Source organism: Bos mutus, chromosome 19 (genome assembly GCF_027580195.1).
Source record: "Bos mutus isolate GX-2022 chromosome 19, NWIPB_WYAK_1.1, whole genome shotgun sequence".
NCBI lineage: Eukaryota > Metazoa > Chordata > Mammalia > Artiodactyla > Bovidae > Bos > Bos mutus.
This window is the reverse complement of record NC_091635.1, coordinates 28,607,703-28,632,869: the sequence shown is the minus strand read 5'-3', so window position 1 is coordinate 28,632,869 and position 25,167 is coordinate 28,607,703. Positions and strand designations below refer to the sequence as shown.

General features: G+C 54.7%; 1 long non-coding RNA gene and 1 other non-coding gene across 2 annotated transcripts; both read left to right on the top strand.

Moving 5' to 3' along the window:
- The first annotated feature begins 3,006 nt into the window (after positions 1 to 3,006).
- LOC138992024 (uncharacterized) lies at positions 3,007 to 24,336 on the top strand. Its single transcript, XR_011467828.1, has 5 exons — positions 3,007 to 3,076; positions 14,805 to 15,098; positions 19,781 to 19,920; positions 20,009 to 20,078; positions 23,506 to 24,336. It is a non-coding gene; the product is annotated as an uncharacterized lncRNA (long non-coding RNA).
- Positions 15,894 to 15,997, top strand: LOC138984071 (U6 spliceosomal RNA). The gene has a single exon (XR_011461424.1). It is a non-coding gene; the product is annotated as a U6 spliceosomal RNA (small nuclear RNA).
- Positions 24,337 to 25,167: the final 831 nt, after the last annotated feature.

Below are 25,167 nucleotides of genomic sequence, written 5' to 3'. Positions count from 1 at the left end.
CAATCAGAACTGCCCAGTCATGGAAGGGTGAACCTGAGGAGCAGAAGTGATTTGCCTCTTTGCGGGCCTTGCAGGGGCTGCTGGCAGCCCCCGGCGCATTCACACAGCATTGGAGGCTCAGCCTGGCACAGTTCCCTTCTCCCTCCAGCCTCGTCTTGCCCCCTCCTGGCTGTTCTCTGTGTTCCTGCCTTTCCGGCCTTCCTTCAGCAACTTGTTGGGCACACACACCTCTGGGCCTTTGCACATGCACACTCCCTCTTGTCTGGCTAACTCACCCACCTTCAGGCCATTCCAAGCCTTCCCCAATGCGTTGAGTGCTGCTCTTCTGGTTTAAGCTTCTCATTCCCCCTAAATAAGCCTCTTCACGCCTTACTGATCTTTCCCAGGTAGCTCAGTAGTAAAGAATATGCCTGCCAATGCAGGAGACACAAGAGATGCAGGTTCAGTCCCTGGGTTGGGATGATCTCCTGGAGGGGGAAATGGCAACCCACTCCAGTATTCTTGCCTGGACAGAGGAGCCTGGTGGGCTACAGCCATAGGGTTGCAGAGTCAGACACGACTGAAGTGACTTAGCACTTAGCACGCATGCCTTACAGAAATTAACGGGTAATACTCGTCCCCGCTGGACTGTCAGATATACCTGACAGAATGTCTTGTTCTCAGTGCAGCGGGGTGCCTCCTTTGGTGCTCAAGAAAGGTTTCTTGAAAGAATTAATGAGGAATGAATGAAGGTAAGAAAGAATGAAACAAACAAGCAAAGCCCAATGCATGGTCAGGAGATTTGGGTCAGTTGATGATCTTTCAAGTATCTTCCAGCCACCCTCTGGGTGCAGCTCTTGTTCCTTGCTCAGGGCACATCCCCCTCCCCCCAACGCCCGTCCCCCATCCCCGAGTCTCAAAGACACAATTAACACCTAACGTTTTTTAAGCATCTGGACACCCTGCTGGAAACTGCCATATGTATTCTCACCCATCAAATAATCAGGGACGACCTGAAACGTTGTCAGTGGACACAAGTTTGAAGACTTCAGTCCGCCTGGAAGAGTTTGCGGGCTGGCCTCGCTCGTTGCCATGAGTCCGCACGGCCCCGCCCTCCCTCGGACCCCACCCCTTGTATGCACGTCCAAAGACGGCCAGCAGGTGGCGGTAGACGACAAGGGTCGGGGCTCAGCTTGCTCCGTCCCATCCCCGACCGCCGGCAGGGGCGCTGAGGCTCTACTGGGTGCTCGGATGCGGAGGGTCGGGTTTACTAAGTAGGGCTAGGGAGACGGGGTCAGCCCTGCCTGGAGATGGCGTAGGTCAGAAGCTTAGCAAAGGAGGAAGGAAGGCTGTGTGGCACCTTCGTTCTTTCTCTTTCGTATAGTGCAGTATTGGAGAAGGAAATGGCAACCCACTCCAGTGTTCTTGCCTGGAGAATCCCAGGGACAGGGGAGCCTGGTGGGCTCCCGTCTATGGGGTCGCACAGAGTCGGACACGACTGAAGTGACTTAGCAGCAGCAGCAGCAACCTCTACCTTATAGGCTTAAGAAGTAAACTTTTTTTTAGGTTTTACTGGCTATCTGGTCTCTTCCATAATCACTCAATTCTGGTCTCCAAGTGTGAAATAACCCTTGAACAAACGGGTGTGGCCGTGTTCCAATAAATACTTGTGGACATTAAAATTTGAATTTCATCCACTTTTCATATGTTGTTCTTTTATTGGAAAAAAAAAAAAGACTGAAAAATGTAAAAAACCATTCTTAGCTCTTGGGCAGGGTGACCCCTGATCTAGGTAAAGTCCCAAACCAGTGCCTGGCATACAGTGGGTGCTCAGCAGCCCTGGGAGGACTTGGCAGGACACTCTCCTCCCGGTTTTGGTTCTGGGTCTCCTAAACCACTCGCAGAAGCGGTCAGTTAAGGGGATCCCTCTCCTCCCCTCCTCCCTGTGGCCCTGGCTGCATTTTCCCCACCTCCATGCCTCTACCTGGGCAGTTGCCTCCTTCTAATGAAATCTCTGTCTTTATCACCTTACAAGGCCCAATCTCATTGCTCTCTGTAAAAATTCAACTTTAATTGAGGTACTGAAGTATTCACCCATCTTAAGTGCAGAGTTAATGAGTTTTGATAAATGCATTTACCCAAGGGGCCACCACCCTATCAAGATAGAGAATATTTCCTTCACCCCCAAAAGCTTTCCTGGACACTTTCCTAGTCAACCTTGTATATTTTTTTAAATGTCTTCCAGTTATCAAGCACTTGCAATGTGCCAGGCTTCAGGAACAAGTCCTGTCTCACTGAAGCCTCGGGAACCTGGTGGGGTGGTGGCAATTGTTCTATTTATTAGACCTCGTTGCAGTGAGTGGGCTTTTCTTGGGGGCACACAGCTTCTCTAGTTGCTGTATATGGGCTTTTAGTTCCCTGACCAGGACTTGAACCTGGTCCCCTGCATTGAAGTGTGGAGTCTTAACCACTGGACCACCAGGCAAGTCCCGTCAGTTGTTATATGTGGGCACCTTTCAGCTCAGGACCTTGAGCTCTGGGATGGGGAGACACGTGCTCACCGAGAGTCAGGTCAGGGCTGAGGTTTGGTCCTGGCCTGCTGCTTCCTAACTGCTCTCCTGCCTGCGTTTCTCTGAGCCCTGCTTTGTGTTCCTGGGGGCAGCATGGCACACACTTCTATGCCACTGGCTGTTTGCAGTGTGTCTTGGGACCAGGAGCTTCAGCATCCCCTGGGAGCTGGCCAGAAATGCAGAGTCTCGGGCCACACCCAGAACTGCTGAGTTCCCCAGTCTCCAGGTGATTTCAAGGCTGAGAATCGCTGTCCCGAGGCCAGCTCTTGGTTGTGTCTGTGTCCTGGAAGGCAGGGGCTGAGCCCACCTCAGGGCCACCATACTGCAGTCCCCCATGACTCAGAGTTGAGTTAGGAGGTGAAGGGAAGAGCAGGAGACTGGAGCTTTGGGGTAAAGGTTTGGGGGTGGGGCTTGTGTATCCTAGGAGCTAGTGGGAAGACTGAGTCAGTGGTTGGGGCTGGTCTGTCCACTTGGAGTTTGGAGGTCTGGCTCTCCTGTTGGTCACTGTCCAGGTAGATACTGTCCAGGTAGTCTAGTTCATTTGCATATTACTTGCATGTGATTATCTTGTCTCTGGTGCCTTTCGTCTTGCAGATTACACGGTGGAGGAGTGGGGGGCAGGAGTAGGTGGGGTTGGAGCAGGCTGGAATCTGGAGCAGTGGACAGGACACAGGGCCAGGATGCTGGGGAGGCCTTGGGCTGCAGACCCATGCCTAGCTCCTGTCTGAGGCACATCCTGGGAGCAGGTCTGGCATAAAGCACTGACCCTCTTTGGATCAGACAGGGTTGCCTGTGAGTTTCTCCAAGCTCTGGACACTTGCTGTGGGAGCAAGCCTGGGGGCGGGCTGTTTCTCACCTCCCTGCCTTCATCCTCCCCCTCAAATTCCCCCAGGGCTGTTGCTCACCTCCTTACCTTCACCCCGCCTCCCCACCAGGTTCCCCCACTTTGAATGCCCGTTCCCATGCTCCGTCACAGTCCCAGACATGTGTGTTCAGACAGCAGGATTCTCTCCAGCAGTGAGCAAGAAAACATAAAGGGAGCTGTATTATGAGCCCAATCATATGAAGTACAAAAGCAGTCCTATGAGTCTCTGCTGTTAGTAATGCTTACCCGGGGTGGGGGGTTAGTACTTGGAAGAGAGCATGGGATGGAGGGTGGGGGGCTCTGGGAGATGCTCAAATTGTTTTGTTATCTGGGTGCTGGTTATATAGGTGCTGGTTTCACTCTGTGAAAATTCACTGAGCTGCACAGAGATTGTACATGCATTTTTCTTTCTTTCATTTCTTTACTTTTTTTAATTTTTACTGATTTACTCAATATTTATTTTACATTTACCATGTAAGAAGTATGGCAATAATATAATTTAGAAAAGTTCACTTTTTGGACCAAGCATCTACACTATGTCTGTCCCTCAGATCATTTATATTAAAAATATGTCTAGAGTCTTCCCTGGAGGTTCAGGGGTTAAGACTTCACCTTCCAATGCAGGGGGTGCGGGTTCGATCCCTGGTCGAGGAACTAAGATCCCACATGCTCCATGGCCAAAAAACCAAAAGATAAAACAGAAGTGATAGTGTAACAAATTCCACAAGGACTTAAAAAATGATCCACATTAAAAAAAAAAGCCTTTAAAGAAAGTCTGTATTTTGGGATCTCTAGCATTCTAAATCCTCTAACTTTGCTTTTTACATGTCTTTAAGAAAAGAAAATTTTCATTGAGTTCTCTTTGCATTTTATATATTAACAAGGTAATTTTAATGTGCAATAATACCACATGGAGGGATTATTTTATGAACTGCTCTGTATGTGCATTTTTTTCCTGTACATTAAGTTGAAAAAGACCAGATTGAATGTCCAGAAGAATCCTGTGCATATTAGCCTAGGAATGCTCCTCTTCCCATTGGCAGCTGATAAGGCCCTGGCTGCTCCATGGGGTTTTGGTTTCCACTCTCCCTGTGGGCTGGGGCTCCCTGACATCAGGCCCATGGCCATGCATCCGTGTCTCCCAGCCTGGGACCTGCACAGAGCAGGCGCTGAGCATCTCGGCACGAACTTGACTCCTCATCGTCCTTGGGGTGACCTCCGAGGCCCTAGGGCACCAGACAATGTGTGTGGGGTGTGTTTCTTCTTACTGCTGCCCCTCAAGAAGGCCAGCATTAACACACCTGGCTGTGGCCCAGGGTTAGAAGTGGGCTAAGGGTGGGGAGGGCAGAAAGTGCCACAAGGGAGAGAGGGGTCTCTGGTGTGGGGGGCCGCTGACATCCTGGGTCCTCAGCACCCCACTTGCTGCTGCTCCCACCAGCCGGGGTCGGCACCTCCTCCGGTCTGGTATGCTCACCCTCGCCTTCAGGGTGTCCAGGCCCCTGCGGAACCCCCGTTTCAGGCACAGGGAGTCTCTGATTTCTCTGGACTTGGTACTGTGCTCGGGCCACTCTGAACCTGCCCAGCTCTGCCTCTGACTCACCCCTGCTCTCCCCACCCTGCGAGTCAGCCCTCCCCGTGGGGCCCAAGTTACAGGTTCCTGCAGGCTGCCATAGAGCCCCCTCCCTACTGCCTGGGACTTGTCATTGAGGAAACCTGGGCAGTGGTCTGGCCTCTCTGGCTTCAGTTTCCCTTGTCTATAGGTGGGAGAACAATTCTGCAGCTCTGAGGTCTGAAGAGTATGGGACGCCTTGGGACCCAGCAGGGCAGGGTGCCAAGGCCGGCTCGGGGGTGGTTAGTGAGGGGCACAGCTCCTCCCCCTCAGGGGCATGGGGTCTGTGTGGTGGGGGAGGTGAGTGGTGGGAAGGTCTGTGCTGCTGTTCCTGGGAGGTGGCTGGGGGTGCCAGGGTGAGCTTGGGAGAGTCAGGGGCCTGGGTTTGGCCCAACTTGATCCTTGTCTGCAGGCCCATTCCCTCTCTGGGCCTCAGTGGACTCCTTGGTCAAGGAGGCCATTGGGTTCTATTGTCCTTCAGGCCCCTGGAACTCTCTCACATCCATGCTGTGTTTGATCTGCCCAGAATGTTATTTTGGAATAGTTTCTACATTTAAAAGATCGGGAGGCCTTTCAGTCAAATCCTAAGTTCCAGCTTCCTAAGTGGGCAGAGGTCTGGCTTCTTTGGGATTCTTTGTGCCAGGAGCAAAGCAGAGCAGCTGCTGCTGGGGGCCTCCACTCCCTGGGGCCCCAGCCCCCCGCACCGTCCACACCCCAGACCCTAGCTCTGGGGTGTCTGAGTGAGGCTCCCCCTCTAGCCTAGTGGGTATCCTTGCCCAGGACCCTCTGCCTCCAGCTAGGTCAGCCCTGTGTGTATGTCCCCCACTTCCCAGCAGCACTGCGCCCAGCAGCTGGCACACTTGCATGAACAAGCCTCTTTTCTCTGTTTTGCAAACTTCAGGCTTTGGAGGACAGGTCTGGATTAGATGGGCATTAGCTCATGTGTTTATCCAAAGCAAAGGCCTAGGTTTTGGGATTTCCGGGGCAGGGGAGTGTCCAGAGCCTGGGTCAGGGCCCCCAGAAGGTGTCAGCTTGTGGGGACATGGGTCCTTCCCTCCTGGGGTCAGGTCCTTCCCCTCCCCCTGCGATGCCCCCCACTCTCAGTATCTCAGCCTGGTCACAAGCCCTTGGAGACCAGCTCCTCACCTGCCTGCTGGTCTCCTGGCCTCACTTTCACACCCTCACCTCCAAATGCCACACTCATTGTGTTCTTTTTGGCACGGTTGTCTATCCACGTCCTTAGGCCCCTTTCCCTACCTCCCCATCCTCAGCTTCTCCTCCCGCTTCCCCCGAAACCTGCCCTGCCCTGGCCCTATGGGCTGTCCACGATGCCCACAGTCTCCTGCGCCAGGCTGTGGGGCCTCGGTCCAGCCTCCCAACCTCCAGCACAGAGCCAGGCACACAGTCATGCGCATCTGAGCATGTGTTTCAGGATTTCCAAAACCATGTGTCGTTCTGCTGCCCCGGAAATCCTGATGAGCACGTGGCCAGTGCTCAACCATGTTCTAATGGTCGAAGCTGCCCTTTGTCTCCGGGGCAGGGGCTGGGGAGGAGTCACCGAAGGTCAGGCCAGGATTCTTTGGGCTGTTGCTTGGCCATTGCTGGGAGAGGGAGAAAGGGTAGCCCCGGCCCTTGGACTAGAGGCCAGGGAGGCCCCCTCCCCTCTGACACCACTCCTGAGCACAGCCCTGGGCTTCTGTCCTCAGCCACCCGCTGGCACTCGGGGGTGCCAGCCCTGGGCCAGGCAGTGGCCTAAGCAGTTGTACAGAGAGCCCTCGGAAACAGGGCCTCCCAGCCAGCGGTGAGCCCCCTGCCCACAGCCCTGCTTCTGCACCCCTGGCTCAAGCCGGCTCAGCTCCTGGTGTGCAAACAGAGCGAGGGAGCCTTCTCAGGGACAACCCAGGCCAGCTTCTGACAGATGGGGAAACTGAGGTCCAAGAGAGGTGGTGACTTGACCCAGAGTCCTGAGACCCTCTCCCAGGGCTGGCCCGAGTGCTGGGTGGTACAGAGTCAGTCCTGGGCATCAGGACATGCCAGTGTCTGCGGTGCTGCTCCCATCTGAGCAGCAGGGGAGCCTGCCCTGCCCCCAGCTGGCTCCACCTGGCTGGCGTGTCCCAGAGCCAGCAGAAAGCTAGGGCGGGGGCAAGTCTGAATTGGCCCAGGTGGCTGCAAGTCCCAGCGGGCCCTCCCTGCCCGCAGGCGCTGGGAGCAGGGCCTGAGCTCCACACCCCAAATCCTCTGCCTTCCCTCCCCACCCACGCGTTCAGCCTGGGGCCCAAACATGGCATGGAGCCAGCCCAGCCTCCCTCCTTGGTAACCGAGGCACAACACCCAGCAATAGAGACTCTTTGTCCTGCCAAGGCCGCACCCCAACCTGGGCCTGCATGCCTGGCTGGGGAGAAGCCTGTGGGGGGGAAGGTGGGAAGACAGGCAGGGGGAGGGGGCAGCAGGGCCCCTGAGCCTGGAGACCCTTCCCTCCCTTCTCAAGCTCAGGGGAGCCAGGGCTGTCGCCCAGCAGCCTTGGATGGTGTGGCCCCAGCCCCTTAGACTTGGTAGCAAGCAGAACGCGGAAACGGGCCAGGTGGATCACAGGGAAAGATGTTATTGTTCAGTCGCTAAGTCGGGTCTGACTCTTTGTGACCCCTTGGACTGCATGCAACGCTCCAGGCTTCCCATGTCCTTCACCATCTCCCAGAGCTTGCTCAAACGCATGTCCATCGAGTCGGTGATGCCATCCAACTTTCTCATCCTCTGTCGTCCCCTTCTCCTCCCGCCTTCAATCTTTCGCAGCATCAGGGTCTTTTCCAATGAATCAGCTCTTCCCATCAGGTGGCCAAAGTATTGGAGCTTTCAGCTTCAGCGTCAGTCCTTCCAATGAATATTCAGGACTGAGTTCCTTCAGGATTGACTGGTTTGATCTCCTTGCTGTCCAAGGGACTCTTAAGAGTGTGGGTCTGAGCAAGAAAGCCCTCCTGGGCCAGCTGGGCTGTGGGAAGGTTTCAGGGGGTGGTTATGAGAAGGCCCTTCTGTCCTGGTAGGGAGGAGGGCAGCAGGGCGTCTTTCTCGGCAGGGGATGGATGGGAAGTTCACCAGCCCCCAAGGCTGGGGCAGGGGGCACTGGGAGGCTGTTCTAGCATTGTGTTTGGGGGCGACTGGGTGAGCAGAGGGGATCAGGACCTAGGAAGCTGGGTGGTACTGAAGAGGGAAGGACAGCTTTTCTGGACTTCACTGGTTTTTGGTTTCCATGGCCCAGGGCTTGGGACTGTGGGCTGATAGAGGCAGACAGGGTGTCCGCCCCTGGGGAGCCCCCAGTTAGGGGAGAAACAAGGCCCCAGCCCTTGAGGGCGCCTGGTCTGAGACGGGGGGCCCAGCTTCTGTTCTGGGGAATTTGGGAACATCCATGTTGGGTGACAGAGAATGGATGGAGTCTCTCAGCTCGAAGCATGGACCTCACGAGGCCTCCTTGGTAAATGCCTCTGACACTCAGGGAGTGATGGAATCTGGGGGCCTTCTTGCTTCCCCTCCCTGGGTTGGGGCACCTTCCCAGAGCTGGTGAGCCCTTCCCCTGGTTACCAGGCCTGGTCAAAGTTGTGCTTAATTGAAACTGCTTTTCCAATGCCTGCAGGTTGAGCAGAAGCTTCTCCCCCCACCTCTGCCCGGCCCTGTGGGGGAGTAACCAGCCCTGGCCCCCTTCTGTGGACGTGGAGACTGAGGCTCAGTGACACGAGGGGGCCATGCTAGAGGGCTTGGGTCCTACGGGCCAGACTGTTGTTTTTAGAGTGCCCAGCTCTCGGACATCTTGGGGGAATCTGGTGTGGGCAGACCATGGGCAGAGCCGGGAGGGGGAAGTCCCACGGTGTCCCTGCTGTCCCCCTCGTCCCGAGGCCCAGTGGGTGCTGTCCCAGCTCTCCACCCCTCTCTCAGGCCCTGTCCCTTGCTTCAGTCCCCGGTGGGCCAGGGGAGGGAAGGGTGGGGCCGGAGAGCCTGGTTCCTGCTGAGACTGTATCTTCCCGGCCCACGGCCCACCCAGGCTTAGTCAGGGCCGGGCGGGAGCCAGGGGGGTGGCAGGTTTCCCAGGGCCAGCCCGGGCGGTGTCCACATTCCTCACAAGCAGGGTGCGTCGGGGTTTGGCCAAGCCAGGTGTTCTGGGCCCTGCCCCGCCCCCGCCTGCCAGCTCAGCGCTGCGGCCTTGGCCTTGTATGGACCCTGCCTGGCAGCCGCCTAGAATGGGGCGTGGGAACTGCTTGCCTTGCATATCCCTGCTGGGAGGGATGCAGGCTGGCTTGGGGGAAGCCTCCTGGAGCCCCAGCCCCCACCATGGCCTTGGCAGCTGGGGTGCCCACTGCTCGCCCCTCCTCACGCCCCCCTTGGCCTCTGCGCTTGGAGAGCTGGAGGCTGAGGCTCACACCGGTGTGTGGTTTGGGCCTTGGCTCTCTCGTGGCTCAGCAAGCACTGGAGGGAAGAGCAAAGGGTGTTCTGACAGCTGGGGAGGTGGTGAGGGCCCCTTCAAGGCCAGGAGGCAGTGGGTGGGGGGGCACTTCCTGTTTGTAGCCCCCAGTCTCTGGAGGAGGCCTTTGTCCTCACCAGCTTGGAGACCTGGGTGCCAGGTGGGGCCTGGGGCAGAGGCTCAGAGTGGGGCCCTGTGCCCATGGGGGCTGCCTCTGGGGCCTGCCAACAGCTTGCCACTTTCCCTGTTTCCTCCACAGCCTGGCTGGGCTCTCTGCATGACAGGGGGCTGAGAAGGATTCATGTGGGGGTCGGTCAAGGTCACTCTCTGTGAGATGCTCCCACAGTCCATTTCCTCTCTCTGGCTTCTCCTGTCACAGGAAGACAGAGCCCCCTACTCTATCGAGGCCCCTGGGCTCTTGGTGGGTGAACTGTGACCTTGAGACTGAGACCCGAGATGGGCTATCCTGGGACCCTACCCCTTCTGCGTGGGGGACCCTCCCCCCAAGCTCTGCAGCTTCCCATCAACCTCTGCGGGTCAGGCCTGGCTCCTGGCTGGGGCTGGCAGAGATAACCTTAAGTCTGGGATCTGGGGACCCTGACCGTAGTTGCCCCGTCTCCTTTGAGGGCGGCTGGTAGAGCTAGAGTTTCATGCACTCCGGCGAATGGCGGCCTGCCCGTCACCCAGTTCTGCGGCCTCAGCAGTTCCGTGGGGCCTGGGCTGGCGCCCTCCGTCATGTCCCTGCAGCAAGCAGGGCCGGGCTATTTCCCGGGCAGGCCCGGTGTAGCTTGGGCTGCAGAAACCACTTCCCAGGCTTTGGTGGGAACCAACAGCTCTGGCCCTGGGCCCAGGGTGGGCGTGGGAATTCTGTCCTGCACGAAAGGCCGGGGAGGGTGACACCAGGGCTGTGGGAGGAGAGGCAGGGGACGAGATGAGATGTCAACCGTGCCCCCAGAGAGGCAGCAGGCTGAGTGCCAGGCCGCCAGGGGCTGGGCCATGGGAGGGAGAGCAGGTGGGCGCACGCAGCCCCCTCCCTAGCTAGCCCATCGCCGAGCACCTCTTAGGCCTGCCCTTTCCAGCCGCCTTTGGCTGAGCCCTAGGGCTGGCTTTCTGGGTGCCTCTATTCCTGGGGACCCTCTAGGGACTTCAGCTGCTTTTCTTCCTCCCCTGCCCAGGGCCTTGTGACCGGAGGGCAGCACTTTGCCCCAGGGTAAGAATGGGGTGCTGTTTGCAGTGGAAAGAAGTACCTCAGTTCCTGGAAGCCACTCTGAGTCCTGGTGTCTTTGAGCTAAGGATGGTTCAGTGTATGAGTGTGTGCACATGTGTGCATGCGTGTGTGTGCATGTGTTTGTATCAGGGGGAGGCAGTTGTCCCAGTGGTGGTGGACTTGTGCACATTCAGACCAGGGTCCCTCTAGTTGGATTCTGAGCCCTGAAGGATTCTGGGAGTTGGCAGTGAGAACTGGGCCCCAGCGCAGCCTGGGAAGTCATGGGAACAGGTGAGAACAGGTTGGGAGGGTGCGGCACCAGCTGGAATGTGCGGCCTGGAGTAGCCCCACCCTCCCTCATGCAGGAATGGGCATGAGCTGGGGAGCCGGGACCCCGTGCCTTCCCTATGCTGTCCCCAGCTCTGCTCTGCTGGCCCCCAGCCTCTGTTCCCCCCGTGGGGTGCCCCCACACCCCCCCACTCCAGGCTGCTTAGGAGAAGCTGAACTGCTCCTGAAGGTTCCTGGGTTTTTGGTTGGCGGCTTTGTTTCTGACCCTCTGACAGACAGACTTGTCACTCACAGGGGATGTGCTGTGATGACTTAGAAAAGCACGGTCTACCTGTGGAGGCTTCCCTGAGCCAGTGGATTGAGTTTCTTTTTCAAAAACTGTTTTGGCTGGGCCATACGGCACGTGGGATCTTGGTTCCCTGACCAGGGATTACACCCTCGCCCCCTGCATTGGAAGCTCGGAGTCTTAGCCACTGGGCCATCAGGGAAGTCCCTGGATGGGGTTTCCGCGCCGCTCTGCTGCTGGAATGGGGGCTGAGGGCACCAGCCACTCCCGGAGCTTCTGGACATACTGTCAGCCTCTGTGGAGTGGCTTTGTCCTCGCCTGTCCTGCACGGCTGATCAGGACACCCTGTGGCCATGCTCCCCAGCAGGGCACATCGGCCTGTTCCTTGTGGGCCCCTGCCAGCGTCTCCAAGCTCAGCTCCCATCTTTGCCTCCCCAGCTGACTCCCTCCATCTAGGACATCTCACTTCCCTGAGGGTACAAGGCCCCCATGTGTCCTGGCCTTTGCGTGTGCCAGTCATCTCCCGGGAAGGCCAATGTCTACCTATGACCCTCATGTAGACAAGTCCCTGCTCAGACCCCTCCCCCGGCTGTCCTGCCTCTTGGGCCGATGGGAGGCCCTCTAAGGTGCGTCCACAGCCCCAGCTGCTCAGCCAGCCTGTGATGTCCAGCGTCTCCCTCGGGACAGAGTTCCCCGAGACCAGGGGAACACACTGTCACATGTGGCCCCTGGCATGTCCCCAGGCCCTCTCTCACGAGGGTGAGGGGGTAGAGAGTGGATAGTGAAGGGTCCAGGCAGCTTGGGGAAGTCCTCTGAGGCCCGTGGACTTGCAAAGGGCTGTCACCAAGCCCTGCTTCTGCTCCCTCCAGTCTGAGGGGAAACATCCCTCTACCTCATGACTGGGGCCTCCTGGGAAGATTCCAGAAATCTCTCTTGAGATCAAGGCGCAAGCTCCTGATCCCACCCAGGGTAGGGACTCAAGGTTAATGGGCCAGTGTGCCTGGCAATGACTGCTTTATGTGAGTGGGTGAATACAGTACAAGCAGAGAGAGGCTGTGTGAGTGTGCACAAGTGTGAAAGCGTGCATGAGTGTGTCCACAAGTGGGTAAAAATGTGAGCGTGAGTAGTGAATGTGAATCAGTGTGTGAGGCTGGGAGAGTCTGTATGCATGAGTGAGAGTGTGGATGTGAGTGAGTGTGCATGGATGTGTTGGCATGAGGGTGTGTAAGTCTGTGAGTGTGAATGCATGTGAGTCTGTGAATGTGCATGTGAGCTGATTATGAGTGTGGGGTCTGTGAATGTGTATATATTGTGTGTAAGTGTGTATGGATCTATGAGTGTGTGAGTTCGTGTGCATCTGTGGATCATGAATGTGTGAGTCTAGAGGTGTGAGTGTGACTATGTGAAAGCTGTGGGTAATGTGTGAAGGTGGGAGCCTGGGTGTGTGTCTGTGGATGTGCCTGAGTGTGTAGGAGTTTACGAACATGTGTGAGCGTGTGACTCTGTGGTGTGAAGTTGTGTGAGTGGGAGAGTGAATATGTGGGAGAGTGTAAATGTGTGAGTGCGTGAGCTTGTGACTATGTCAGTCTATGTGTGTCAGTCTGAGCCTGTGATATGGGTGTGTGAATGTGCGTGTGAACCGTGTGTGAGTGTGCAGTTTATCTCGGAGGATGGTGGCAGGGGATCTAGGGCGGTAGGTGGGAGAAGCTTGGCTCCTCTTGCCCAGGGTGGAGGTCAACCCCAGGGAACCCTCCCAGGAGTCTGGGGAAACCCCAAGAGCTGCCTGGCTCAAGTTTGCCTCCGAAGTTGACTCAGAGAGGGCAGGGCGTCTTCCCCTCTTCTAGAGAGAGCTCAGAGGCCAGTCTTACTAAAAAAAAAAAAAAAAACTACCAAATAGATTCAAAATATAATCTGCAAGACATAGGTAGGATTTAAAAATCAAAGCAAAAAAAAAAAAAAAAATTAAGGCAATAAACACCTGTGAATCCACCACCTGAGTTTAGAAACAGTGACGGCAGTCTCTCCGGTCCCACCCCGACCCGCACCGTGGATTTTGGGTTGTTATTCCTTGGCTGGAGACACAGGCCTCTTCTCACCATTAAGTTTCTGGCAGGGCCAGAGCGGCTCAGTGCTGCCCCCTGGCGGCTAGGGACATCGGCCTCCCCCTGCTCCGCGCCGCCACAGCCCGGGTTGGAGTCCCAGACAGGCCACCCTGCAGACCCCACGGAGGTGCACACACTCGCTGTGTACGCACGCGCAGGACCCGTCCAGGCACAGATGCACACACCAGGCACTCAAAGCTTTGCACGGGGTCAACCTATTGTGAACGGAGGAGGTGCCATATGCCGTGTGGGGCGCTTCAGCAGGAGCCAGCCCACAGCAGCTGCTGTCTCCAGGGAGCTAGAGGCAGGAAGTGGGTAGTCCCCACTGAGGGGACAGTGCCCTGCTTCAGGGACCCTCTCACTTGGCTGGGGGAGTCTGGACAAGAAGTAACTTTGGGGTGAGCCATTTAATAGAACAACCTAAGGTGGAGGGATGTGAGAGTTGGACTGTGAATAAAGCTGAGCGCTGAAGAATTGATGTTTTTGAACTGTGGTGTTGGAGAAGACTCTTGAGAGTCCCTTGGACTGCAAGAAGATCCAACTAGTCCATTCTGAAGATCAGCCCTGGGATTTCTTTGGAAGAAATGATGCTAAAGCTGAAACTCCAGTACTTTGGCCACCTCATGCAAAGAGTTGACTCATTGGAAAAGACTCTGATGCTGGGAAGGATTGGGAGCAGGAGGAGAAGGGGACGACAGAGGATGAGATGGCTGGATGGTATCACTGACTTGATGGACGTGAGTCTGAGTAAACTCCAGGAGTTGGTGATGGACAGGGAGGCCTGGTGTGCTGCGATTCATGGGGTCGCAAAGAGTCGGACACGACTGAGCGACTGAACTGAACTGAACTGAAGGTGTAGGGAAGAGAGGAGAGCTTTGTGCCTGAGGCAGAGAAGGAATTTTTGGAGATGAAGAACTCAGGGACAGGCAGAGTGAAATGGACAGTTCAGCTTCAGCAAGGAATTTCTTGTCCACTGGCCTGGAAGGGACACAGTGGCCCAGCCTGGGCCCCTGGTTCTATGGGGTTCGTGGGACTAGAGGAGGAGGAGCTGAAGATGGTGAGGAAGGGCCAGGTCCCTGGAGAAGGCGCCGGGTGTGAAGTGCAGGTAGAGGATGTCTTGAGTTTGATGGTCTTTTCCCGCAATTGCAGGCAGCAAGCACCTTTTGGGACTGTACGGCAGAGATGAGCGACCCAGGGTAGCCAGCAGAGGGCGCTCCTGCTATAGATTTGAGGCTCCAGTGGACGGGCTATTGAGCCTCGGGTTTAACCAGGATCAGATCATTCTTGGAAAGCGCCGGGGTCTGTAGTCCTAACGGAAGCATTCTGGCTTCCCTCTTAGGGGTACGGAGCAGAGGGGTGAGAAGAGACAACCACTTGAGGTGGGAGCCCCACAAGTCCCCAGCTCCCTGGCCAGGTGCTGTCTCGTCAGTGTTTACATCTCTTGTCTCCAGGTGGCGACCTTGGAATCAATCCAGAAAGGCAACTTGGTCTCCCAACCTGCCCAGGAAGTCTTCCTTCAGGCCAGCCAGCTTTTCTAGAAGGTTCTCCAGGGAGTTAGTCCCAGGGCTCTGCCTCTGGAGTCTCTGCGCTTCCCTCACTGGCCTCTAGATGGAAGATTTCCTCACCTGGTGCCCAACAGGCTCCCCCTGCGGCCACATCCAGCAAACCTGTGGATGCTAGAATTCTCAGAACCAAATGCAGCCCTTATCTTCTGCCGCAAGGCGTGACAGGCTTGTGTGTGGCTGGTGAGTGGACACAGCCAAGTCCGGCTGGCTCAGACGAGGGGGCAACCCATCAGTCCCTTGGTGGTGGTGGTGGTGGCGCCTCCTTTCACCCCCTGGCATGTCCACTCAGGCAGAGGCACCTCGAGCTCAGGTCATTCACATATTCATTCATTTCTGCAGTTATCAAGCATCATTTGCTATGTCCGTTTTTGGGGACAGAGAGGAGGAGACAGGGTCCCTGCCTGAGTCTAGAGGAGAGACAGGAAATAGATGTGACCATGCAGGGTGGTATGTACTTCGAGGAGAATTGTTTTCTTCCTCTGAGCCCTACTTTTCTGTCTGGCTTCTCTGACAGAGTCAGTGGCATCATTACCACCCATCTGCTCAACCTGAAAATGCAGAGTCATCTCCATGCCTCCCCCACTCAGCCCCATCTCCTTTTCAGCCACTGTGTCCCATCTCGCCTCCTCATCTCTCTCCCAGGCCATCCTTTCAGCCTGAGGGCCGGCCTTTGGCCCCCTTCCAGCTTTCACATCACCACCAAAGTGAGCCCTTCTTCAAACTCCCTGATGCCCAGACTCAAACGAGAAAAATTTTAGCGAATGTGACCTAGGGGAAATCATTTGTTTGGGGAAAAAACACTGTAAACAAGGTTGGAAGAACAATGGCCAACTGAGAAAAGACATTTGTAACTCATGTAGGAAAGGCCTTCTTCCCACGTTGACCAAAGCTCACACCAGTCAGCAAGGACAAGATCCCACAGAGGGGAAAAAGGTAAAGAGTAGCAACATCTAGCTCATAAAAAACAGGAAGGGAGCTCTCTTTGGCAGTGCTTATACTACAACTGGAATAATATAGAGAAGATCAGCATGGCTCCTGTGCAAGGATGCATGCAAATTCGTGAAGTGTTACATATTTTTAAAAAAAAAATTATACAAATGAACTTATTTAGAAAACAGACTCACAAACTTTGAAAACAAACTTACAGTTGCCAAAGGGAAAATGTGGTGGTAGGGGGAATAAAATAGGAATTTGGAATGAACATATACACCCTACTATATATATGATAGAGCATCAAGAAGGACCTACTGTATAGGACTGGAAGCTCTACTCAATATTCTGTAATAACCCATATGGGAAAAGAATCTGAAAAAGAATGGATATGTGTGTATGTATAAATGGATCACTTTGCTGTACAACTGAAACTAACAGAACATTGTAAATCAACTATAGTCCACTATAAAACAAAAATTAAATAAAAAAACAAGAAAGAATAAAACAATGTAGGGAAGGATGTTCAGTCTCACTCAAGATTAAAGAAATGGAAACTGAAGCAACAGAGAGAACTTTTTCAACCACTGAAAGGACAAAACTTGAAAAATAGCAACAGACAAACTTCAAAGTTTGATGAGACCTAGTGCTGATGGACGTGGTGAGGGAAATATGCTCATTCATGGTTGGTGGAAGTGAAAATGTGTAGGACTTTTTAGGAAGACTTGGAGGTGAAGATCCATGATGTACAGGACACTGGGCCTGCCTGGGGCCTTTTTTAAACATTTCAAATTCAAATTTCAATTTCAAATATACATGAAAGTAGAGAGGATGGCAGAACAAAGTCCCATATGCCCATCAGTTCAGATCAGTCGCTCAGTCGTGTCCGACTCTTTGCGACCCCATGGACTACAGCACGCCAGGCTTCCCTGTCCATCACCAGCTCCCTGAGCCTGCTCAAACTCATGTCCATCGAGTCAGTGATGCCATCCAACCATCTCATCCTCTGTCGTCCCCTTTTCCTCCCGCCTTCAATCTTTCCCAGCAGCAGGGTCTTTTCCAGTGAGTCAGTTCTTCCCATCAGGTGGCCAAAGTATTGGAGCTTTCAGCTTCAGCACCAGTCCTTCCAGTGAATTTTAAGGACTGAATATTCATATTCATAATATGCCCATCACTCAGCTTCAGTAATCGTCAACTTGCTGCCATTCCTTTTTTCTTTTTTCAATATTTTAAAATTGAAATATAATTGATTTATAATGTGTTCATTTTTGCTGTACAGCAAAGGATTCAGTTATACATGTATATACATTCTTTTTAAAATACTCTTTTCCATTATGGTTTATCATAGGATTTTTTTTTGGCTGAACTGGGTCTTCCTTGTGGTTCATGGGCTTCTGTAGCTGCAGCACCCAGGCTTAGTTGCACTGTGACATGTGGAATGTTGGTTCCCCGATCAGGGATTGAACCCATGGTCCCTACGTTGGAAGGAGGATTCTTAACCACTGGCCTGCCAGAGAAGTTCCTATCGTAGGATATTGAATATAGTTCTCTCTGTTATGCAGTAGGACTTTGTTTATCCAATCTGTATATACGAGCTTACATCTGTGAACCCCAACCTCCTTCTTCGTCCCTCCCCTAACCCACTCCTGCTTGGCAACCACCTGTCTATTTTCTGTGCCCACGAACATGCTGCCATTCTTGTTCCTTCTCTCTCCTCCATCACCTTTTGTTGGGCAGACTGGGGTATTTTAAAGCAAAGATATAATTTCATTCACCTTGAATGGAAATTTCGCAATAGCCATCAAAAGAAAAACATGGCTTTACCCCTTCATCCGATAATCCCACTGTTAAAATTCCCTTAAGGATATATTGGTAAAAGTTCACCAGGCTAGATGTTCAGGCAGGTTTATTATTATATCATTGTTCGTGAGAAGGAAAAAATTCCTGGATGCCTGAGCGGAGGTTGGGAGGGACAGGAGTGAATGAATTATAGCTCACGGTCACAATGGATTAAAGAGAGTGAGGTGGCTCTCCAGGAGATATTATTAACTGAGAGATTGTGGTATTATTAACTGGGAGATGGAGGCATTGAAGAGATCAATCATACCCCTTTGTATGATTAAAATCCCTATAAATTGACAAAAACAAAACGAAACGTCATAGCAACGCTTGGATGACTCTGTTGCTACAGAATCAAGTCCAAACTCTTGAGCACATCTTTCATGGTGGTCTGTCTTTCCAACCTTTGTTCTAGCCATTTCTCCCTCTAATAAGCCCTATGAGTTGGTCCACAGATTCCCAAAATGGGTTCCAAGGAACCCTACCTTCACCTGCTCCTCCTGGAAGGGGCTTCATGGGTGATTAGGTTTGCGAAATGCTGTCTTCTCCTTGGAGAGTCACAGCGCACATTAGCTTGTTGAAGGCTCTGGGAAGTTCACAGTCAAACAAACAAAAACTGCTTGACCGGGATGTACATGCCTTGCTCTGGTCCCCCAGACTCTGGAGCATGGTTCTCAGCCCTGGCTTTCATCAGGGCTTCCCTGGTGGCTCAGCTGGTAAAAGAATCTGCCTGCAATGCAGGAGACCTGGGTTTGATCCCTGGCTTGGGAAGATCCCCTGGAGAAGGGAATGGCTACCCAGTCCAGTATTCTGGCCTGGAGATTTCCATGGACAGAGGAGCCTGGAGGGCTATAGTCCTTGGGGTTGGAAAGAGTCAGACATGACTGAGAGATTTCACTTCACTTTACTTCACCAGCCCTGTGAGTAAAGGAGGAGAACCACTATGCTGTGGGGGCTCCTGCCCTTTTCTGAGCTTACATAGTCCCACCTCTCCTCTGCTAACCGCCCCCACCCCCAACCATGCTGAAAGGAGTGTCTTAGTTCAGCCCCAGGGCCTTTCCACCAGCTATTACCTTGGCCTGGAATGCCTTTGCCTGCATGTGCTGGCTCCTTCCTTAATTCAGTTTGCCTTTAAATGTCACCCGGGAGAGGCCTTCCTGCCCTGGCCCCCGGAAGCGCTCAGTTTCCCTTTTCACGCTTCCACGGAGAGCATCGCATTCTCTGGTTTGATTATTTTCCATCTTTCCCACTACAGTATCTGCTCCGTACAAGCAAAGACGACTTTTGTGTTCATCACCATATCCCCAGAGCCTAGGGATAGCTCAGCACACAGTAGATGCTCAACCAACAGTAGCCAATCAAATGTGTTTCCTTTGAGGTTTGCTTTCCTTGGCATTCCTGTTGCTCCCTGTGAACAGTGATCCAGCTGCGAGTCTCCTGGTCCCCACCCACCTCTGCTCGGATGTGTTCTCACCTCGTCTCCTCTGCCTGGCAAAGCCCTGCCCTGGCTTCGAAACCCGGCTTTGTGGTCCCTCCCCGTGAAACCATCAGCAGCAGCCTGGTCTGAATGAGTCGCTCCCTCCTGCTCCTCCCAGGTGCCTGAACATACACACCTTCATCACCGCACAATAACTCGGCCCCGGGATGGACCGCGTGTCCATTTCTTGCTCACCTGCCTGTGCTCGTTAAGGGCAGGGCTTAGCTGACTCAGTGCTGAGTTCTTGGCACCCAGCCCAGTGATGGCCCCACCATGGATGCGATGAATGGGTGCTGAGGAAAAGCCCAGCATCGGGCACTTACTGTCTGCATCCAGCAAGCCAGCATCGATTGGGCACTTCCTGTGCATAAAGTGCCAAGTTAGACCTTAGAGTGGGTTCAGAGATGAACAGAAAGCTGTCTTTTGGCTGTGCGTGCATGGTCAGTCGCTTCAGTTGTGTCTGACTCTTTGCGACCCTATGGACGGTAGCCTGCCAGGCTCCTCTGTCCATGGGATTCTCCAAGTGGGAATACTGGAGTAGGTTGCCACGCTCTTCTCAGGGGATCTTCTCCACTCAGGGACCGAACCCAAGTCTTCTGTGTCTCTTGCATTGCAGGCAGATTCTTTTACTGCTGAGCCACCGGGGAAGCCCTCATTTGGCTGTAACGGATTGTAATTCTAGAAGGGGAGCCGATCCATCTCCAAATAATAATTCTAACGTGAGTGACAGCGAGTAGCGCTCTGGCACTAGAAGAGGTGAGGGAGAGGGTATTATTTCCTATTGTTATTGGAAAAAAAGTACAGCTTTGTTTTTTAAATGATTATTTATTTATTTTATTTTCAGCTGCACTGGTCTTGGTTGCCATGCCCGGGTTTTCTCTAGTTGTGGCGAGTAGGAGCTACTCTTTGTTGTGGTGCGTGGGCTTCTCATTCTGGTCCCTTCTCTTGTTGCGAAACGTGGGCTCTAGGGTGCCTGGGCTTCAGTGGTTGTGGCGCATGAACTCGTTGCCCTGTGGCATGTAGAGTCCTCCTGGATCAGGGATCGAACCTGTGTGCCCTGCATTGGCAGGCAGATTCTCAACTGCTGGACCACCAGGGAAGTCCCAAACGACAACTTTAGGGGCTTAAAGCAACACTCACCTTATCTGACAATTCTGGAAGTCTGAGGTCTGAAGTGCATCTTGCAAGGTTAAATCAAGCTGTCAGCAGGGCTGAGCCCCTTCTGGAGGCACTCAGGGAGAACTGTTCCTTGCCTTTTCTGCTTCTAGAGTCTGCTTACATTCCTTCGCTCATGGCTTCTTCTCTCTGCCCTCTGCTTCTGTTGTCACATCTCCTTCTCTGGCTCTGAGCTTTCTCCCTGCCCCCACCCCTATTTAAGGACTCTTCCCAGGTGGTGCTAGTGGTAAAGAACCCGCCTGCCAATGCAGGAGATGTAAGACACGCAGGTTTGATCCCTGGGTCAGGGAAGACACCCTGAAGTAGGAAATAGTAACCCACTCTGGTATTCTTGCCTGGGAAATCCCATGGACAGAGGGGCCTGGGCTATGGTCCATGGGATCGCAGAGTTGGACATGACTGAAGTGACTTACCACTCATGCACATGGCTATATTGGGCTCAACCAGAAAATCCAGAAAATTCCAGTTAAGGAATGCAAATTCCTTAACTTAATCACACCTGCAAAGTCTCTTTTGCCATATAAGGTACACAGTTCTGGAGGTTAGGACGGGGACATCTGCCTAGCAGAGGGAAGGGTTACCTCTTACCCTGGGAGCCTTCACCCAGCCAGCTTGGGAGTCGCTGATTCTTCCAAATCCCTAGTGTGCACAAGGCCTGAGGCCAGCCACTGTCTCATGTCAGCCTCACGAAGAGTTTGTCATGGAAACCAAGTAGCCTCATTTTGCAGGTGAAGCTGAGAGAAGGGTTGTGACTTGTCCACAGCAGAGTCTGCATCGATCCAGGCCCTTGGAGTTGGCCTCCTGAGTGAGCTCTTTCCATAAGGGGCAGAATAGTGATCATGGGGGTTGAGAAGATTAGGGGCTGTGATTCCTCTCTAACAAAACCTTACTGGAGAAAGTGAATCACACCTGAAATGTTGAACAACAAGCCCAGGGCCTGGGTTTTGAGGCAGAGGCAGGACCAGGGGTCTGTGAAGCTGCCAGCTTCGGGCAGGTTTTAATGGGGAGGAGCAGCTGGGGGCCTCGTGTGGGACAGAGTAGTCCACGGGGCCCAGGCCTCTGCACAGGTGTGCTTCTCCCCTTTCTTGTTGGTCAGTCATGTGGATCGTCTTGTGGTGGGCTGGGTGATCAGAGGAGGCCCAGTGGTAAAGAATCTGCCTGCCAAGGAACTAGAGGCAGGAGACACGAGTTCGATCCCTGGGTTGGGAAGATCCCCTGGAGGCGGGGAGGAGGAAATGGCAACCCACTTCAGTATTCTTGCTTGGAGAATCCCATGAACAGAGGAGCCTGGTGGGCTGTAGTTCATGGGGTTGCAAAGAGTCGGATATGACTGAGCGACTGAGGATGCACACGGCATAGGTGATCGAAGAGCCAAGAGACCCGCTTCCCACTGGTGGTGTTAGGTGGGAGGAAGGAGACGCCAAGCTCAGAGCATCACACGGGCGAGATGCAGTGCCCACCCCGAGCGAGGTCCCAGTCTGAGTGGGGAGACAGAATGTCTACCCTAGGAAACATCCACTCTGATGGGAGAGATGAAGCCTCTTTCTCAGGGAGCCTGGGCCGCACATCCCCTGGAGGAAATCACTTGAGAGTGTTGGAGAGCAGAGACCAGTGAGGGTGAATTAATCCAGGAGCAACCAGGCTCGCAGGGCATGGAGAGTCGAGTGGGCAGGTGGGCCAGGGCCTGGGGGCCTGGGAGGCTGGGGTCTTGAGGGTGGGCAGTCTGGAGTTCCTTTGGGATTTCTGAGTTGGTTCCCACAGGTCCTCAGGTCCCCTTCAGCCTTCAGGGCAAAGGGGAGAAGGGATGAGCCCCGGGCCTGAAACGGGACACCCCTGACCTGTTGCCTTCTCATCCTCCCCTCTAGCTACCTCAGGCCAAAGAAGGGGAGGGGTGGATAGGGGAGAGAAAGGCGGGGCAGAGGGGAGAAGCTGAAGCTGGTCCTCTCAAGCTGGACTCTTCCAGCCTCAGAAGCAGCAAGGGTTCCCACCTGTGCCCCACTCTGGCTCCCCTTCCTGGACCTCCTCCCCATCCATTCCTGCTGGTTTGGGGCCTCCCTTGCCCTGTCCTCCTGCTCTGGGCGCTGAGGCCTCTGGCCCTTGCTGGGACGGGACTCTGGACAGCTGATGCGGTATCCCGGGTGTCCACCCAGGGAGCATGTTTCCTGGAAACCAGTTATGGGGGAACGGAGCACTTGGGGCTCTCTGGTGTGTGTGGGGGCACTGGAGGAACCCCCTGCCTCTGACTCTCCTAATTGGATGCCTCCTGAGGGCCCAGATTGTTTGCATCTCCCATGGCTGCCAGGGAGGCAGAGGGTGGGGCCTTCTTTGGAACCAGACACAAATCATTAGAGGGTGGATCTGGGCAGGGCAGGCCTGGGGCCTCAGGAGAGAGGCTGAGGAAATAGGAGAAGAGGATTATCCTCTTCTCCAGAATAGGGGAAGAGGATTCCACCTGAGGGCAAGCACGCAGGGCGAGGGTGCACTTACTGGCCAGGGGTGGGGGTGCTCGGGGTGAGGTAAGGGGTAGGGCATCCTTGGTGACCCTGTGTAGCCCATCCTGGGCGAGGTCCCCGCAGGTGAGAGGGGCTCAGGGTCTTTGAGGAAGCAAGCTGACAGGCCCTGGTGGCCGGGCTCTGGGGGTAGGGCAAGGGCTTTGAGAACCCTTAAGGATTTGGGGTGTTCTCTTCATCAGTCAAGCCAAGGTCCCAGCTGGGATTCACCCCCACATCCTGGGCCTCTCACTTTCCCAACCTCACTCTATATGGACTCTTTCCTTGGAGGGAGGGTAGGTGGCCATGTAGTCCCTTTCTGGGTCCCTGTCTTCCACCCTAGTCACAGTCTAGGGTCCTCGTTCCTAACAACTCAGCGAACACTTACAGAGCACCTGCTGCGTACATGCTGTGTTCTGGGTTCTGGGTGGGTGGGCACTGTCCTAGGAGGGTGACGGTTAATGCTTGGGGGCCCTGTAGGAGCCAAGGTCAGGTGGGCTGTTGTGGCAAGATGTTTGTCAACATCAATATGCATCTACTTTTATTTTTAGAATTTATTTTTGGTTGTGCTGGGTCTTCATTGCTGTGCTCAGGTTTTCTCTAGTTGTGGCAAGCAGGGGCGACTCTCTAGTTACGGTGCGTGGGCTTCTCATTGCGGTGGCTTCTCTTGTTGCAGAGCACAGGCTCTAGAGCTCGAGCTCAGAAGTTGTGTCGTGCTGGCTTAGTTGCCCCATGGGATGGAGTTGGACACAACTTAGCAACTGAACCACAACATCAATGTGGGAACTTAGTTCCCAGACCAGGGATCGAACCTGTGTCCCCTGCATTGGAAGGTGGACCCTGGACCACCAGTGAAGTCCTGATATGCATCTATTGAACATCAACTGCATACGGGGCCCCCCAGATCACCTTGCACCTTCCATCAACACCATAGGGTGAGTGTAGTCCCAGGGACCCTCCCCGCATACCCTGCTGCTGCTGCTGCTAAGTCGCTTCAGTCGTGTCCAATTCTGTGCGACCCCATAGACGGCAGCCCACCAGGCTCCCCCGTCCCTGGGATTCTCCAGGCAAGAACACTGGAGTGGGTTGCCATTTCCTTCTCCAGTGCATGAAAGTGAAAAGTGAAAGTGAAGTCGCTCAGTCGTGTCCGACCCTTAGCATGGACTGCAGCCTACTAGGCTCCTCCGTCCATGGGATTTTCAAGGCAAGAGTACTAGAGTGGGGTGCCATTGCCTTCTCCGGATACCCTAGTCCTGCTCAAGTCCGAGACAGACCTGTTCTGCTCATGCTGAGAACTCACGGGCTCTTCAGCAACCTTTGGAGGGGAGACCCAGGGCCTGGAGGTTTGGTCAAGCCCGGGGCTGGCGTGGGGACCCTGGGGGGATTCAGCCGTCTGCCCGGGGTCTCTTCCGGCGGTCCCCTCCCTGCTGTGCTGGACTCCCAGCGGCCTCTGGGGCTGGATGCCTCCTCCTGTTCCCTTCCCCTTCCTCCTTTGGGCCAAGCTGCTGACACCTGCGGGGGGTGTGGGCCTGGTGCTGCCCCTCCGGCTGTCAGGGGCCTCTCCCTGCTGGGGGTGGAGGACAGGCCCGGGCAGGAGGAGTCACGGCCGAGAGGACCTTGGCTCCTGCCAGGCCTTCCTTCCTTCCCTGGCACGGAGAGTGGGCACTGTTCGGGCCCTGGCTTCAGGCCCTGCCTACTGCCTGCTGGCTGCTCAGAAACCCTGGGCCTCGGCTTCCTCACAGCATCGTTGGGGAAATCCGGCGAGGGCTGTCCAGAGCCGTGAAGGAAGCATGTCTGGTCTTCTTAGGCCTTCCAAGGATGGCCACACTCTCCAGAGACCCAGGGAGACCTTCCTGGGGTCTGTCTCTGCCCCTCCATCTGGGGAGAGGAGCTGAGCTGGGCCTGTCCTTCCGCAAGTGAGGCCTTTCTGGGCTGAGGTGGGCACAGAAGTGGAGGGGGGCTCCAGAGGTGGCAGAGTCTCTAAAGGCCAGAGGCACAGGGCCTGGGAGTCACTGGTGTGGGGAAACCTAGGCCCTGCCCTTGGCCCACAGCCTGATGTCAGCAGGGGAAAGGGTAGAGTGACGGGGTGATGGTGGGGCCTTGGTGATTTTCGAGAAAAGAAGGTTAGGAAACTCTCTGTCCCTTCAAACTGGGCTTCAAGACTAACGTCTGGGTAGTTTGGAGGTGGGGTGCAGGCTCTGGAGAGGCAGAGGGTGGGTGGCGGGTGCCCTGTGGCCTGCCCCTCTCCAGGCTGCTAGCTCTGCTTCATATTCACTTCTCTGAACTTAGGGAGGCCTGTCTGGACAGAGGAGGGCAGTCAGCTGCTGGGGGAAGGGGG